The 14,115-nt window shown below is 38.0% G+C and overlaps 1 protein-coding gene and 1 non-coding gene across 6 annotated transcripts in view; one reads left to right on the top strand and one right to left on the bottom strand.

The window, feature by feature from the left end:
• The window catches only part of ZFAND4 (zinc finger AN1-type containing 4), a 67,757-nt gene that overhangs the window by 46,351 nt on the left and 7,291 nt on the right, over positions 1 to 14,115 (bottom strand). The window lies entirely within an intron of this gene.
• On the top strand, positions 13,958 to 14,063 carry LOC112672672 (U6 spliceosomal RNA). Its single transcript, XR_003144410.1, has one exon. It is a non-coding gene; the product is annotated as a U6 spliceosomal RNA (small nuclear RNA).

Below are 14,115 nucleotides of genomic sequence, written 5' to 3'. Positions count from 1 at the left end.
TTTTGATGACTGCTTCCATTTCCTTCCTGGTTATTGGCCTGTTCAGGTTTTCTATTTCTTCCTGTTCCAGTTTTGGTAGTTTGTGGTTTTCCAGAAATGTGTCTATTTCTTCTAGATTGCCTAAATTATTGGTATAACAGCTGCTTATAATAAGTTTTTAAAATCGTTTGTATTTCCTTGGTGTTGGTCATGATCTCTCCTTTCTCATTCATGATTTTATTGAGTCTTTTCTCTCTTCCTTTTAATAAGGATGGCTAATGGTTTATCTATCTTATGAATTCTTTCAAAGAACCAACTCCTGGTTTTGTTCCACAGTTCTTCTGGTCTCGATTTCATGGAGTTCTGCTCGAATCTTTATTAACTCTCTTCTTCTGCTGGGTGAAGGTTTCATTTGCTGTTGCTTCTCTAGCTCCTTTAGGTGCAAGGTTAGCTTTTGTATAGGAGTTCTTTCCAGTTTTTTGAGGGATGCTATTATTGTGATGTATTTCCCCCTCAGGACTGCTTTTGTTGTATCCCAAAGATTTTGAATGGTTGTATATTCATTCTCATTAGTTTCCATGAATCTTTTTTTTTTCCATGAATCTTTTTAATTCTTCTCTAATTTCTTGCTTGACACTTTCATCTTTTAGAAGGATGGTCTTTAACCTCCACGTTCTTGAAATCCTTCCAAACTTCTTCTTGTGATTTAGTTCTAGTTTCAAAGCATTATGGTCTGAAAATATGCAGGGGACGATCCCAATCTTTTGATATCAGTGAAAACCTGATTTGTGACCCAGTATGTGGTCTATTCTGGAGAAAGTTCCATGTGCACTTGAGAAGAATGTGTATTCAGTTGCATTTGGATGTAAATTTCTGTAAATATTTGTGAAATCGATCTGGTCCAGTGTATCATTTAAAGCTCTTGTTTCTTTGGAGATGTTGTGCTTAGAAGCTCTGTCATTTATAGAAAAGGCCTTGTTGAAGTCTCCCAGTATTAGTGTATTATTATCTAAGTATGTCTTAACTTTGGTTATTAATTGATTGATAGACTTGGCAGCTCCCACAGCATTCAGGGCAAAATATTCATGACTGTTAGGTTCTCTTGTTGGATAGATCCTTTAAGTATGATATAGTGTCCCTCTTCATCTCTTACTACAGTCTTTGGGATAAACTTTAATTTATCTGATATAAGGATGGCTACCCCTGCTTTCTTTTGAGAACCATTTGAATGGTACATGGTTCTCCAACCTTTCATTTTCAGGCTGTAGGTGTCCTTAGGTCTAAAATGAGTCCCTGTAGACAGGAAAAGATGGGTCTTGCTTTCTATCCAGTTTGAAACCCTGTGTCTTTTGATGGGATCATTAAGCCCACTCATGTTCAGAGTTACTACTGAAAGATATGAATTTAGTGTCATCATTGATACCTATTCAGTCCCTGTTTTTGTGGATTGTTTCCTTGGACTTCCTCTTTCTTTTTTTTTTTTAAAGATTTATTTATTTATTTATTTATTTATTTATGATACACATAGGGAGAGAGAGAGAGAGGCAGAGACACAGGAGGAGGGAGAAGCAGGCTCCATGCTGGGAGCCCGATGTGGGAGCTGATCCCGGGACTCCAGGATCGTGCCCTGGGCCAAAGGCAGGCGCTAAACCGCTGAGCCACCCAGGGATCCCCGGACTTCCTCTTTCTTTTACGGAGTCCCCCTTAATATTTCTTGCAGAGCTGGTTTGGTGGTCCCATATTCTTTCAGTTTCTGCCTATCTTGGAAGCTCTTTATCTCTCCTTCTATTCTGAATGAGAGCCTTGCTGGATAGAGTATTCATGGCTGCATGTTCTTCTCATTTAGGACCTTGAATATATCCTGCCAACCCTTTCTGGCCTGCCAGGTCTCTGTGGAGAGGTCTGCTGTTAACCTAATACTTCTCCCCATAAAGGTTAGGGATTTCTTGTCTCTTGCTGCTTTAAGGATCTTCTCTTTATCTTTGGAATTTGCAAGTTTCACTATTAAATGTCGAGGGTGTTGAGGGTGTTGAACGGTTTTTACTGATTTTAGGGAGGGACCTATCTCCTGGATCTGAATGCCTGTTTCCCTTCCTAAGTTAGGGAAGTTCTCAGCTATGATTTGTTCAAATACACCTTCTGGTCCTCTGTCCCTTTCGGCGCCCTCTGGAACCCCAATTAAAAGTAGAATTTTCCTTCTTAGGCTGTCATTTATTTCCCTTAACCTAACCTCATGATCTTTTGTTTTTCTCTTTTTCCCTCAGCTTCCCTCCTTGCCATCAACTTGTCTTCTCTGTCACTCACTCGTTTTTCTACCTCATTAACCCTTGTCGTTAGGACCTCCAGTTTGGATTGCATCTCACTGAATTGATTTTTAATTTCGGCCTGATTGGATCTAAATTCTGCAGTCATGAAGTCTCTTGAATCCTTTATGCTTTTTCCAGAGCCACCAGTAACTTTATAATCGTGCTTCTAAATTGGCTTTCTGACATCTAATTGTAATCCAAATTCTATAATTATGTGGGAGAGAGAGTACTGTTTCTGATTCTTTTGTGATGAGTTCTTCCTTCTAGTCATTTTGCTCCGTATAGAGTGGCTAAAAACAAGTTGTACTGAAAAACGGAGAAAAAGAGAAAAAAAGGGGGAGTGGGACAAACAAGAAACAATAAACAAGGAGGGTCATCCTCTGATTCTATATACTGTAAGTCCCTCGACTTCCCCTGGAACTTTCCAGCATTGCTTGGTCAAGAACTTGCCCTTCCCCTGTCCTTCCAGCTGGTGTTCTGGGGGAGGGGCCTGCTCTGCTGATTCTCAGTTGTATGCATCTGGGGGAGTTGTCCTGCCCCTGCCAGGTGCATGGCTCAGTAGGAGCTGTTTATCCTGTGAGGACCTTGCTCCCTGGCAGCCCTGCTCAACCCCATGTACCAGGTGACACCAGGAGGAACAACAACAGTGGCGGAGGCCAGCTCTCCAGCCCTAGAGTCAGCTCCCTCAGTAACTACCACATCTCCCAGTCCGCAGGGGCCTGGATGCTCTGGGGGTGGGGGGGCGCTGATCTGCACAGCTCAGGGCCACCCAGCTGCAGGAGTGTCCCCGCTGTCCCGTGCCTTCTCGGCCCCCGCCTGTCCTGGGGGGAGTGCCAGATCTTGGTTGTGTCCCCCGGCTCCTTGGCCTCTGGGACCTGTGCTGCTGGAATCATACTCCCCAGCCGCGCAGCCCCCTCCCCGCAGAGCCACCGCGGAGCTGCTCCCGAGGCCCCGCTGGGCGTGCCCTCCAGCCCTTTAGGTAGCTCGGCCTGTGGTGTGGTGTGCTCTCCCCAGGGTGCACCTCTTCTGTTAGTGACCCCGGGAACCTGGGGGGCATCACTGCCCCTCCTGGGATCCTGCCCGAGCTCCCTGCGAGTGCCTTTCCGTCCGGGAAGATTGGTAAAGCTCCTGCTTCTCCGGGCTTGGGCTTTCCTGTCCTGGAGGCTCTCACCGCCTGGCCTTAGCCCAGCCTCTCACGGGGGCCCCTCCCCCTTGAATGCTTTTTTATTTATTTTTCATTCTTCCTACCTTGATAGCTCAAACTCTTCTCACTGTAGCATTCCAGCTTTTCTCTCTTTAAATCAAGCCGAATTTGTAGGTTTTCAGGATGATTTGAAAGTTATCTATGTAAGTTGGTGGGGACAGGTGACTTGGGGACCCTACTCTTCTGCCATCTTGCCCCACCTCATGTGTCAAAATAAATATTCTTTTAAAAAAAAGAAAGAAAAGAAGGGCGCCTGGGTGGTTCAGTCGCTTAAGCATCTGCTTTACTTTGGCTCAAGTCATGAGATCCATCCTTGCATTAGGCTCCCTGCTCAGTGGGGAATTTGCTTCTCCTTCTCCCTCTGTTGCTCCCCCTGCTTGTTATATCTCTCTCTCTCTCTCTCTCTCTGTCAAATAAATAAATAAATAAATACAATCTTTGGAGGAGAGGAAAAATTGAAAAACAGAGAAACAATTCTTAACTGGCTAACTACGGTACAGCGCAGAAGAGGCAAATAGAAACAATCATCTAGCAGCCTTTCCCTAAAAGAGATATATTTGCATACTTTAAAGATGGTAGCCTAGGGGACAGATTCCAAACAGCCTGTATCTACGTGCTGAGATCCTTCCCACTGCGACAACTACTGCAAGCCACAAAAATGCACTGTTTGGATAATCACAAAGATCTGAGAGATAAGCAGGGTTGAATGAGAAGGTTCATATCAAATATAAGACCACTACATCAAGATTGGAAGAAATGGCTGTTTTAACTAAAGCACAGAAACCATCACGGAGAGTCAAGAAAAGTAAAGAGACAAGTATGTTCCAAACAAAAGAACAAGATAAAACCTCTTGATGAAATGGAGATAAGTGATCTACCTGATAAAGAGTTCAAAATAATGATCATGAAGATATTTGCCAATGTCAGAAGGATAATGCACGAACAAAGTAAGAATTTCAACAAAGAGAAAATGTATGAAAGTATCAAATAAATCACGAAGCTGAAGAATAAAATAACTGAATTGAAAAATTAAATACAGGGGTAAAACAGCCAACCATACAAAGCAGAAGAAAAGGTCAGCAAACTGAAAGGACAGTGGAATTCATCCAGTCAAAGGAGCAAAAAGATAAAAGAGAAAAGTCCGATTAATGGATTTATGGAACAATATTAAATAGACCAATATTTGCATTATAGAGGTCCCAAAAGGTAAAGACAGAGAAAAACAGACATAAAACTTAGATGAATCCACAGAGGCCCAAGCTAAGACACATTATAATTTAACTGTCATAAGTTAAAGATAAGGAGAGCATCCTTCTAAAGCAGCAAGAGAAAAACAGCTTCTTAAGAACAAGAAATCTCACATAAGACTACAAAAAGATATTTCAGCAGAAACTTTCCAGGCCCAAAAAGAGTGGTACAACATATTCAAAGTGCTAAAAAGAAAACACTGCTAAGAATACTTTACCTAGCAAAGTGATCTTTCAGAATTACAGATAAGACAAAGTTTTCCAAAAAAGCGAAAGCTGAAGGAGTTCAGCAACAATAGACCAGAATTACAAGAAATGTGAAAAGAACATCTTTAAACTGCAATAAAATACTATAACTAGTAACAGGAAAACATCTGAAAGTATAAATCTCACTGTTAAAAATACATGGTTAAATTCAGAGTAATCTAAAGTAATGACAGTGCGTTAATCACTTATAAATCAAGTATGAAGACTAAAGGACAAAAGTAGTAAAAATAAATATAACTACAATAATTTGTTAATGAATACAAGATAAATTGCGGCATTAAAAATGTAAGATGTAGGAAGAAGAGTAATAATACAGAGCTTTAGAGTGCATTTGAAATTAAGTTGTTACGTGCTTAAAATAAACTGTATAAACAAGATGTTTTATATAAGTTTCCTGGTTTTAACCACAAAGCAAAAACCTACAGTAGATCTGTAAAAGATAAACAGAAAAAAAAAATCTAAGCATACCACTACCAAAAATCATCAAATCACAAAGGAAGAGGGCAAGAGAAACGGAAAACAAATGAATTATAGAGCAGCAAGAAAACAATTAACAAAACGGAAATAATGCCTATACCTTATCTGTAATTACCTTAATGTAAATGGACCAAATTCTCCAATCAAGAGAGTGGCTGAACGGCAAATGATAATAATAATCATAAGACCTAACTATATTCTGCTTAGAAAAGACTCACTTCTGCTTTAAGGACACACTCAGACAGAAAGGGATGGAAAAAAGCATTCCATGCCAAAAGAAACCAAAAAAAGTAGGTAGCAACTATACTTATATCAGACAAAAGGAACTTCAAGACAAAGACTATAACAGGAGACAAAAAAACGTCATTATAGAATGATAAAAGTGTTAATCCCACAAGAGGATATTACATTTATAAATATCTATGCACCTAAATACATAAAACAAATATTAATAGACCTAAGGGTAGAAAGAATCTGCAATACAATAATAGTAGAGTACTTCAATATCCCACCTTTACCAACAAATCATCCGGATAGAAAATCTATGAAGAAACGTTAGATTTAAATGACACATTAGACCAACTGGCTTTAACATTTACGGAACATTCCATCCAAACGCAGGATATACACTCTTCTCAAGTAAAAATAGAATGTATTCTAGGATAGATCATATGTCAGGTCACAAAATAAGACTTAATAAATTTAAGAAGACTGAAATCTTCAGTCTTCTATCAAGTCTCTTTTCCAAACATAATGTTATAAAACTAGAAATTATCTACAAAAAGAAAACTGCAAAATTCACAAATATGTAAAGATTAAACAACATGCTATTGATAAATAATGAGATAAAGAACAAATAAAAAAGAAAATTAATAATACCTGGAGACAAATGAAAATGGAAATACAACATACCAAAACTCAGGAGGTACAGCAAAATTAGTTCTAAGAGAGACATTCATAGCAATAAACAATTACATTAAGACACAATAGTATTTCACACAACCTAACTTTACAACTCAAGGAATATGGAAAAAAATAAGGATAAACTAAACCTAAAGTTAGCAGAATCAATGAAATAACAAAGATCCAGAGCAGAAATAAATGAAATAGAGGCTAAAAGGGCAATAGAAAAGATCAAAGAAACTAAGAGCCAATTACTTTTAAGAGATGAGAAAACCTTTAGTCAGACTCATCAAGAAGAGAAGACTCCAAATAAATTAAATCAAATCAAAAATGGGAAGCTGCAATTGATACCACATAAATATAAAAGATTAGAGACTACTATGAACAATTACAAGCCAACAAATTGGAAAACCTAGAAGAAATAGATAAATTCATAAACACACAACCTACCAAGACTGAATCATAAAAAAAGAAAAATTCAAAACAGACCAATTAGTAAGGAAATAAATCAGCAGTCAAAAATCTACCAAGAAACAACAGTGCAGGACCAGCTGGCTTCACTTGTGAATTCTATGAAACATGTAAAGAACAATGAATACCAATCCTTCTCGAATTCTTTCAAAAAGAGAAGAGGGAACATTTCCATAACTCATGTTACAAGTCCACCATTACCCTAACACCAAAACTAGACAAAGATACTACAAGAAAAGAAAATTACAAGACAATATTCCTGATAAACAAAGATGCAAATATCCTCATAAAATATTAGCAAACTACATTCAACAACAAAACACATAAAACTAGAATAGAATACAATAGAATAGAATAGAACAGAACATTAAAAGGATCATATACCATGAACTATTCCAGAAATCCAAAGATGGTTCAACATCCACAGATCAATATGATATACCACATTAAAAAATTAAGGATAGGGTGCCTGGGTGGCTCAGGCAGTTAAGCATCTGCCTTCAGTTCAGGTCATGATCCCAGAGTCCTGTAATCAAGCCCCAAGTTGGGTTCCCTGCTCAGCTGGAAGTCTGCCTGTCGCCTGTCCCTCTCCATCTGCACTGCCCATGCTTGCTCTCCCTCTTTTTAATAAATAAAATATTTTTTAAAAATGAAGGATAAAAATAGGATCATTTCAACAGATGCAGAGAAAGCATTTAACAAAATTCAATATCCATTCATGGTACAAACTGTCAAAAAACTGGGTATAGAGAAAACATACCTCAACATAATAAAGGCCATATACGACAAGTTCACGATAACCATCATACTGAATGGGGAAAAATGGAAGGTTTTTCCTCTAAGGTGAGTAACAAAATAAAGATGCCCATTCTTGCCACATTTATTCAACATAGTACTGAAAGTCCTAGAAAGAGCAATTAGGCAAGAAAATGAAAAGGTATCCAATGCAGAATGAAACAAGTATAACTATTTCTATTTGCAGATGACATATATTAAAAAACTCTAGGGATCCCTGGGTGGCGCAGTGGTTTGGCGCCTGCCTTTGGCCCAGGGCGCGATCCTGGAGACCCGGGATCGAATCCCACGTCAGGCTCCTGGTGCATGGAGCCTGCTTCTCCCTCTGCCTATGTCTCTGCCTCTCTCTCTCTCTCTCTCTCTCTCTGTGACTATCATAAGTTTAAAAAAAAAACAAAAAAACAAAAAACAAACAAACAAAAAACTCTAAAAATTCCACCAAAAAAAAAAAAAAAAAACAACCCCTGTTAGAACTAATAAAACAAAGTCAGTAAAGTTGCAAGATACAAGATCAATACAAAATACTAATGTATGTTTCCATACACTAATAATGAACTACCAAAAAGAGAAATTTTAAAAGCCCAATTTACAATTGCATCAAAAGGAATGAAATACCTACAAATAAGTTTAATCATGTGAGACAAGATTCATTCCATCAAAATCCTAGAGGAGAACACAGGCAACACCCTTTTTGAACTCGGCCACAGTAACTTCTTGCAAGATACATCCATGAAGGCAAAAGAAACAAAAGCAAAAATGAACTATTGGGACTTCATCAAGATAAGAAGCTTTTGCACAGCAAAGGATACAGTCAACAAAACTAAAAGACAACCCTACAGAATGGGAGAAGATATTTGCAAATGACCTATCAGATAAAGGGCTGGTATCCAAGATCTATAAAGAACTTATTCAACTTAACAGCAAAGAAACAAACAATTCAATCATGAAATGGGAAAAAGACATGAACAGAAATCTCCCAGAGGAAGACATAGACATGGCCAACAAGCACGTGAGAAAATGCTCCGCATCACTTGCCATCAGGGAAATACACATCAAAACCACAATGAGATACCACCTCACACCAGTGAGAATGGGGAAAATTAACAAGGCAGGTAACAACAAATGTGGGAGAGGATGTGGAGAAAGGGGAACCCTCCTTCACTGTTGGTGGGAATGTGAACTGGTGCAGCCACTCTGGAAAACTGTGTGGAGGTTCCTCAAAGAGTTAAAAATAGATCTGCCCTACAACCCAGCAATTGCACTGCTGGGTACTTACCCCAAAGATACAGATGCAGTGAAACGCCAGGACACCTACACCCCGGTGTTTCCAGCAGCAATGTCCACAATAGCCAAACTGTGGAAGGAGTCTCGGTGTCCATCTAGGATATTATGCTGAGTGAAATATAAGTCAATCAATATGAATATATGGTCTCATTCATTTGGGGAATATAAAAATTAGTGAAAGGGAATAAAGGGAAAGGAGAGAAAATGAGTGAAAATATCAGTGAGGGTGACAAAACATGAGAGACACCTAACTCTGGGAAATGAACAAGGCGTAGTGGAAGGAGAGGTGGGTGGGGGGTTTGGGTGACTGTGTGATGGGCACTGAGGGAGGCACTTGTTGGGATGAGCACTGGTGTTATGCTATATGTTGGCAAATTGAAGTCCAATAAAAAAATTTAAAAAAAAAAGAAAAAGAAAAGACAGACAGAATGAAAGTATACAAAAGAATTAAAAGTAAATGTTGGAAGTAAAAAACAATAACAGAAATTTAAAAAGACTTTGATCGGCCTGCTTATTAGTAGACTGGAAATTGCAAGGAAAGAATCAGTGAGCTTAAAGCTTAAAGAAATGTTGACAGAAACTTCCCAAATTGAAACATTAAGAGAAAAAAAACAATGAAAAAAAAAAAAAAAACCAGTACTTCAAGAACCGTGGAAAATTTTCAAAAGGTGTAACTGGAATACTAGAAGAAACAGAACAAATAGTACAGATGAAATATTTTAAGTAATAATGGCCCAGAATTTTCCAAAATTAACAAGATATACCAAAGCATACAACAGGAAGCTCAGAGACCACCAAAGAGGATTAAAATTTTAAAATTTATACCTAGGCATATCTTATCAAACTGCAGAAGAGCAAAAACAAAGAGAAAATCTTTAAAGAAGGCAGAGGAAAAAACTAGACAATAATTATAGGGAACTTTTTATTACAAATCCTGTAAGCAAGAAGAGAGTTTTTAATTAAAACCACAAAATGCAGAAAAGAAACAAAGGAACAAAGAACAAGGAGGATGAATAGAAAAAAGTAACAAATACAATAGTTATTAATTCAACAATATAGATAATTTTAAACATCGACTGCCTAAATTATCAATTAAAAAAGACAGAGATCAATTTATTATTTAAAAAAATAAAAATAAAAAATAAAAGACAGAGATCATCAGACTTGATCAAAAACCAAGACCCAACTACATGTAGTCTCTAAAAACTCCACTTTAAACATAAAGTTAGAGATTAAAAGTATAGGGATATATACAATTTTATTTGTTAATTAAGAAAGCTGGAGGGAAAAGTAAAGGGATGGAGAAAGATACATCATGCCAATAATAATCAAAAGGAAGCTGGAGTAGCTATATTAATTGCAGACAGCACAGAACTCAGGATAAGGAAAGTTATTGGGGGTAAAGAGAAGGCATTACATAATGATAAATTGGTTAATTCTCTAAGAAAACATAACAATCCTTAATGTGAATGCACATCATCAACTATCAAAACTTGTTAAGTTAGGAATTCCTGGGCGGCTCAGTGGTTAAGCGTCTGCCTTCAGCTCAGGGCATGATCCTGAAGTCCCAGGATCAAGTCCCACATCAGGCTCCCTCCAGGAGCCTGCTTCTCCCTCTGCATGTGTCTCTTGCCTCTCTCTCTCTCTCTCTCTCTCATGAATACACAAATAAAATCTTTAAAAAAAATTGTTAAGTCATATCACGATAAATAAGAATGTATAATAAATATTGGCTTATGAAGACACAGACATAGATGAGGTGATCAAGAGTTGTATATCATACATGAATATCATAAATACCATACATGACAGGTATGAAATTTGGTGAGAAAAGTTAGAGTATTTCAATAAATGGTATTTAAAAGACCAGTTATCTATGTAATGGGAAAAAAAGGATCCCCATTTCATACTGTATTAGTTAGAATTAAGTAGGTTATGCTGAATCTTCAAATGACCCCAAAGACGTTAATGGCTTAAGACAAAAACTGATTTATTGCTCATGTTACATGTTCACTGCATGTCAGTGGAGATGGGGGAGGTTGGGGGCATAGGCTAATAGAAACTTCTATTCATAGTTCATTGACCAGAACTAATAACATGGTTCCATCTACCCATAAAAAGGGCAAGAAAAAAAGTCCTATACCATGCATAGAAGAGAAATCTTTACAGGCAGCAGTAATCCCAAGGACTGGATGTCTTAGGAAATCCACTGCCCGTGGCAATCATGAACCAAATGATAATAATCCCTTACATTTCTTGGCATATTTTCTCTTTCCAATTTCCACTGGATTACTTTTCATAACCTCTGCATAGTATGTACTCTCCTTTACAGGCCAATGTTCTAGGTAATGATAAACTCCAAAAAAATTGCCTTCTCTGGAAAACTCAGAGAGCTAAATTACATCTCTTCCCAAGGTCATCATTCTTATATCCATGGGTACATGCTGTACTCTTTCCACAGAGTAACAATTTTCCCCTGATAAAGAACACAGATGCTCTGCTAAATGTTCTACATTTATTAACTAAGAATCCTAAGAATCACTTTTTGAGATTGGAACTATTATTATTCCTATTTTAAATGAGCACACCTGAGGTAAATAGAGATTAAGTAATCTGCTTGGCTAGAAATATGCAATCAGACTGTCTGGCTCTAGTGCTACTGTGCCTTCAACACCCATTTAAAGTTCCCTTGTAGGTTCTGCTCCTTTCTTGCTACAGCCTTATCATTACTAACCAACACATTTCTTCAACTCTTTGTTCACAGTTCCCTCCATCTACCCCCCTATCTCTTACTAGGCTCCAGTTCTGAATTTACTGGAAAAGGAAACGCAGTCTGGCAGAGCAAGCACTTCCCTGAAGGATTAACTGAGCAGTGTCACCTCTGCCTTCCTATCCTCCCCGCTACATTATCTATCTTGGGAGATTTAGCCCCAAATGTCTTCCTAGGTAGAAATACAAAGATCAAGAGTGCCTGAGTGGCTCAATCAAGTAAGGATCCGATTCTTGATTTCAGCTTGAGTCATGATCTCAGGGTTGTGAGATCAAGTACTGCTCCCGGTTCCAACCTAGGTGTGGAGCCTGCTTGGGATTCTTTCCCTCTGCCTCTATGCCTCCCTGCTTGCATGCTCTCTCTCTCAAAAGAAAAGATAAGACAAAAAAGAAAAGGCAGAAAGGAAAAGAAAAGAAATAAAAAGATCACCCCAGAAAAAAGTCAAAATTCATTTTTCAGGAAAGATGCCTTCTTGAAGCCTCCTGAAAAACAGAATGTCAGTGCCCATGGCTGGAAGAAATTATAAGAAAGTATGGAACAGGATAAAAGAAAAGATGAGGGATATGAGGATCAGCAATGGGAAAAGGAATGCTATGCACTGAACTGTATCCCTACCCTCAATTTGTATCTTGAAGCCCAAACTCCAATGTGATGGAGTGTCCCTCACAGTGGCATATAAGAAGAGATGCCAGAGGGCCCACTCTCTTCCTGTCTGCCAGATGAGGATACGGAAAGAAAAGGCAGTCTTTAAGTCAAGAAGAAAGCCCTTAGGGGATCCCTGGGTGGCTCAGCGGTTTAGCGCCTGCCTTTGGCCCAGGGTGCGATCCTGGAGTCCCGGGATCGAGTCCCACGTCGGGCTCCCGGTGTGGAGCCTGCTTCTCCCTCCTCCTGTGTCTCTGCCTCTCTCTCTCTCTGTGTCTATCATAAATAAATAAATAAATAAATAAATAAATAAATAAATAAATAAATAAATAAATAAATCTTTAAAAAAAAAAAAAAAAAAAAGAAAAAGAAAAAGAAAAAGAAAAAAGCCCTTAGTAGAATCTGACCATGCTAGTACACTGATCTCGGACTTTCAAGAAGTCTACATCTTGGCTGTGAAACCAATTCTGTCAGTAATGACATTTTCCTTTAAAGGGGAAAGGAGAAAAATGAGTGGGAAATATCAGAAAGGGAGACAGAACATGAGAGACTCCTAACTCTGGGAAACAAACAAGGGGTGGTGGAAAGGGAGGTGGGCGGGGGTGGGGGGGTGACTGGGTGACGGGCACTGAGTGGGGCACTTGATGGGATGAGCACTGGGTGTTATGCTATATGTTGGCAAATTGAACTCCAATTAAAAAAAAAAAAAAAGGAATGACATTTTCCTAGGATGAGTCCCTAACCTTCTGTAAGCCAATTTTAATCTTCTGACATTAAGATACCTAAGCAAGATACTCTCTAAAATGTTTTTGCTGCATGAAGATTATTCAAAATGCATGAAAGGGGGAAAAATACAGAGATTATTTAGAACACAAGATGGTTTTATCTTCCTGCTCCTAAAAAGATATAATTATACCATCATATTAATAAAAAAGCAGAACAATGTCAAAATACCCTCTTCTGCCTCTGTGTCTCAGCAAATCACTTGAGGGAAAGATGTTTCATGTGCCATTACTGGATGTACTAATATGGCCTCTGGACTCAGCTGGCCACTAACTTAACAGAATAGTTAGTAGAGAAACAGCAACTATTTAGTTCAGACACCAGGATTCTCGACTTTAATAGACAAAAGATTCCAACACTAATCATCCTTCTACAACTCTGAACTTAAACTAGAGGGCAATGCTCGTTATTACCGCTAAATTACAGCAACATCCATTTAGTGTTATATAGAACAATTTAATTTTTAAGTACATACTGGGTTCTAACAACTATAATGGCAAATACGACTTATTTCAGAAATTTGTAAAGTACAAAGAAAAAGATTCTAATTTTAACACAAAATAATTTATGACCCCTTCACACACATGTAAGCCACAAAGACACTGAACTTATTCAATATTGTTCAATATTCAGCATTCCTGCTGTACCGAGGAAACTTCAAATATATGTAAATGTAAGCCAGAACTCTTAGAAAATCTCCACATTAAAAAAGAAAAGTATGCTCGCTTCAGCAGCATGTATACTAAAACTGGAATGAGTGGGATGAGCACTGGGTGTTATACTCTATGTTGGCAAATCGAACTCCAATAAAAAAACATACAAAAATTTAAAATTTTTTAAAAATTTAAAAATTAAAACTGGAATGATATAGAGAAGATTCACCTGGCCCTGCATGCAGGGATGACAAGCAAATTCATGAAGCATTCTAGATTTTAAATAAATACATACATACGTAATAAAAAAAATAAAAATATCTGCAAAGTAGTA

The sequence above is a fragment of the Canis lupus genome, chromosome 28 (genome assembly GCF_003254725.2).
Source record: "Canis lupus dingo isolate Sandy chromosome 28, ASM325472v2, whole genome shotgun sequence".
NCBI classification, from domain to species: Eukaryota; Metazoa; Chordata; class Mammalia; order Carnivora; family Canidae; genus Canis; species Canis lupus.
Note: the sequence above shows the minus strand (reverse complement) of the source record. Positions and strands in the feature narration are given on the sequence as shown.